The sequence below is a fragment of the Lathyrus oleraceus genome, chromosome 2 (genome assembly GCF_024323335.1).
Source record: "Lathyrus oleraceus cultivar Zhongwan6 chromosome 2, CAAS_Psat_ZW6_1.0, whole genome shotgun sequence".
NCBI classification, from domain to species: Eukaryota; Viridiplantae; Streptophyta; class Magnoliopsida; order Fabales; family Fabaceae; genus Lathyrus; species Lathyrus oleraceus.
Window position 1 is genome coordinate 368,137,784 of NC_066580.1, and position 4,456 is coordinate 368,142,239.

Sequence of the window (4,456 nt, forward strand, 5' to 3'; positions counted from 1 at the left end):
CGGTGGTAGTCAAGATCAGGGGGTACTATATCAGCAACTAGGTAATTAACGAAGTGTGCATACCAGGGTACGTTACTTATTGCTATCAGTCTATCATAGGCGAAATCATCATTTATGGGTACTAGTTCTGGTTTTAGATGTTCTAGCCTAGAAAGGTGATCGGCTACTACATTTTCAGTGCCTTTTTTTATCTCTTGTATCTAAATCAAACTCTTGTAGTAATAGAATCCATCGGAGTAACCTGGGCTTGGCATCTTTTTTACCTAATAGGTAACGAATGGCAGCATGATCGGTGTAAACTATAATTTTTGCTCCTACTAGATAAGATCTAAATTTGTCTATAGCGAAAACTACAGCGAGTAATTCTTTTTCAGTTGTTGCGTAGTTAAGTTGGGCAGCATCTAGGGTTCTACTGGCATAATAAATGGCATGTAATTTTTTATCTTTCCTTTGTCCTAGAACGGCTCCAACTGCATAATCACTAGCATCGCACATTATCTCAAAAGGTTACCAATCTGGTGGTTTCATAATGGGTGTTGAGATTAACGCTTGCTTTAAAAGATTAAATGCGTCATTACATTTTTCATCGAAAATGAATTTAGCATCTTTCATTAAAAGTCCAGTTAAAGGTTTAGTTATTTTGGAGAAGTCCTTAATAAAACGCCGATAGAATCCAGCGTGTCCAAGAAAGCTTCGGACTTCTCTGATGGTTTTTGGTGGTTGTAGGTTTTCTATAACTTCTATTTTAGCTTTATCTACCTCTATACCTTTTTCGGAAACTATATGTCCTAAAACTATTCCTTCGGTCACCATGAAATGACAATTTTCCCAGTTTAGCACGAGGTTCACCTCCACGCATCTCTCCAGGATTTTCTCAAGGTTAGCAAGACAATTATGGAAATCAAATCCGCAAACCGAGAAATCATCCATAAACACTTCCATGATACCATCTAGGTAATCTGCAAAGATTGACATCATGCAGCGTTGGAAAGTAGTTGGGGCATTACAGAGGCCGAATGGCATTCGTCTGTAGGCAAAAGTTTCATAAGGGCATGTAAAGGTAGTTTTTTCTTGATCTTCGGGGTGGATAGGTATTTGGAAGAATCCAGAGTATCCATCTAGATAGCAGAAGTAAGAGTGTCTGGCTAGACGCTCGAACATTTGGTCTATAAATGGTAAAGGGAAATGATCCTTCCTAATTGCTTTATTTAATTTTCTATAATCTATACACATCCGCCATCCTCCTTCTAAACGTTTTGCTACATGTTCGCCTTTATCGTTTTGCACGACTATGATGCCTCCCTTTTTAGGTACTACATGCACAAGGTTCACCCACTTACTATCCGAGATCTGATAGATGATACCTGCCTTAAGTAACTTAAGAACTTCCTTTTTAACAACATCACTCATTATAGGGTTTATTCTTCTCTGATGTTCCCTGGAGGGTTTTGAATCTTCTTCGAGCGAAATCCGATGCATGCATACGGATGGGCTTATACCTTTCAGGTCAGAGATATTATATCCTAAGGCTGAGGGATATCTTCGTAAAACATCTAAAAGTTGGTTCGTTTCCTCTTGGCTCAAGGTAGCACTGACTATAACTGAACGGTTCATCTTTTCATCGAGGAACTCATATCTCAGGTTCTTAGGCAGTTCCTTAAGTTCCAAGGTTGGTTTCTTAGGGCATGGCATAGGATCTGGGGTAAGGGATAAACATTCGTAAAGGTTATCATCGATGTAGGGTTTCTTAAAGTCATCATCTTCCCTCATGAGAGTTGATGGTAACTTAATTGTTTTTATAATTTCTTTTTGTTCTAATTCTCTAACACATTCATCAATGATATCTAAGGCATAACACGAGTCTCCCATCACAGGTGCTATAAGAAATTTCGAAAGTATAAATTTTATTTTCTCATCACCTACCTCAAATGTCAACTTTCCTTTCTTGACATCTATTATGGCTCCTGCAGTCGATAAGAATGGTCTACCTAGAAGGATTGGTATATCGTTGTCCTCCTTGATGTCCATGACAACAAAATCAGTAGGGATAAATAACTGACCTATCCTAACAGGAACATCTTCTAAAATGCCTATCGGATATTTAACAGATCTATCGGCTAACTGAAGTGACATCTTAGTGGGTTGTAATTCTCCTAAGTTTAACCTCTCACAAACTGCTAAAGGCATTAGGCTCACACTAGCTCCTAAGTCCAGAAAAGCTTTTTTGATGACATGATTACCCAAAAGGCAAGGAATGGACAAATTTCCAGGATCTTTATCTTTCTTTGCTAATTTGTCCTCAGAAATAGCATTACATTCCAAAGGCTTCGGATCGTAAAGTCTACGTTTGTTGGTAAGGATGTCTTTGAGAAACTTTGCATAAGAAGGTATTTGGGTGATGGCCTCTGTGAAAGGGATTTCTACATGAAGTTTTTCTATAACTTTAATAAATTTTTGATACTGTTTATTGATCTGGGTTTGTTTGAGTCTTTGCGGATATGGTATAGGTGGTTTATATGGCGGGGGTGGTACGTAAGTTTTATCTTTAGGTTCTTCTCCTTTTTCTCGACCTTCCTGATTTTCAGATTCCTCTGGTTCCTTTACTTCGTCCGTGGGTTTGGTACGTTCCTTAGAAGTTTCGGGTTCACTCAATCTAGGGTTTGGTGGCTCATCATAAGCGTTCCCACTTAGTAGGGTAATGGCATTGGCTTGTCCTCTCGGATTTTGTTGAGGTTGTCCAGGGAATTATCCTCCAGGTGTAGTTTGAGGGGCTTGGTTTAAAGCTACCTGAGAGATCTGGGTTTCAAGCATCTTAGTATGAGTAACTATTTGGTCAACCTTGGTTCCTAACTGAGTAATCAATTCGTTAACATGAATGTTTTGGTTCATGAACTCCTTGTTTTTTTGGGTTTGAGCGGTGATAAAATTTTCCATAATTTTCTCAAGGCTCGACTTTGGTGGCACAGGTTGCATAGATTGATTTGATCTAGGGGCTTGATAACTAGGTCTCGGAGGTGCATTATTTTGAATAGGGTTATTGTTTTTATAGGAGAAGTTCGGATGATTCCTCCATGCAGGGTTATAGGTATTCGAATATGGGTTCCCTTGGGTGTAGTTCACTTGCTCAGAGTGGGTTTCGTTTAATAGACTGCATTCTGCAGATTGGTGTCCTTTGGTTCCACATATCTCACAATCCGACGAAACTGCGGCTACAGTATTCGGGTTTATGCACATATGCTCGACCTTAAGAGCTAATGCGTCCATTTTAGCTTGCATCATGTCTATAGAGCTTAGTTCATGCACTCCTCCTTGGGCTTCCTTCTTCTCAACTGTCGCTCGTTCGACTCCCCATGATTGATGGTTTTGAGCCATATCTTCGATGAAGGCACTAGCTTCAGGATAAGGTTTGTTCATCAGAGCACCGCCTGCGGCAGCGTCGATGGTCATCTTTGTGTTGTAATGAAGTCCATTATATAAGGTTTGAATGATTAACCAATTTTCTAAACCATGATGTGGGCATGCTCGTAATAACTCTTTATATCTCTCCCAAGCTTCGAACAACAATTATCCTTGGTTTTGGGTAAATCGAGTTATATGGTTTCGAAGAACGGCGGTCTTACTCGGGGGAAAGCATCTAGCAAGAAAAATTCTTCTAAGGTTATCCCAAGTCGTAATGGAATTGGGTGGAAGGGAATCTAACCATGATAGGGCTTTATCTCTGAGGGAAAAAGGAAATAATCGTAAACGTATTGCCTTAGGAGAAGCTCCATTGGTTTTAAAAGTGTCTGCTAATTGAAGAAATATTTTTAAATGTTGGTTTGGGTTCTCAGTAACGAGACCTGCGAATTGTCTCTGTTGCACTAGTTGCAACAGGGATGGTTTAAGTTCAAAATTATTAGCTGGGATGGTTGGGTTTACTATACTAGAACTAGGTTCTTCATTAGATGGTTGAGCGAAATCTTTAAGAGGTCTTTGGTTTTGATCTTCGGCCATAGCTCTCTGAATTCTATGAAAGAATAAACGTGCGCGAGCGTAACGTTCAGGTTCCGCCAGAGGGTATACTAACCTTAAACTTCCGATGCTGCGAGTTCTTCGCATTGACCGGGGGAAAATAGCCTAAGTCTAAACGATATAACAACAGGAAAATCAAATTTGACGAAATTGGTCCCCGGCAACGGCGCCAAAAACTTGATGTGGTGGTTCGCAAGTATACGAACGCGTCAGAGTAATATAAAAGATTGTCGAATTCACAGAGACCAAGTGTCAATCTATCGTTATCTGTCGTTATGGTGTTTATCAAAGGCGATCAAAATAGGTGTTTATAGAGTGTGCAATGGAAAGTAAGGTATTGAAATAAATTTAATTAATAAAGACAGGGTCGAATGTAATTCACGTAATCAATTAATAATCCAAGTACTTGCTAATAGAACTACTTATGGGCAATGTTTCCTACTTT

The 4,456-nt window shown here is 39.4% G+C and overlaps 1 non-coding gene across 1 annotated transcript; it reads left to right on the forward strand.

The window, feature by feature from the left end:
* The first annotated feature begins 3,502 nt into the window (after positions 1 to 3,502).
* Positions 3,503 to 3,609, forward strand: LOC127124414 (small nucleolar RNA R71). Its single transcript, XR_007803909.1, has one exon. It is a non-coding gene; the product is annotated as a small nucleolar RNA R71 (small nucleolar RNA).
* The last annotated feature ends 847 nt before the right edge of the window (positions 3,610 to 4,456 follow it).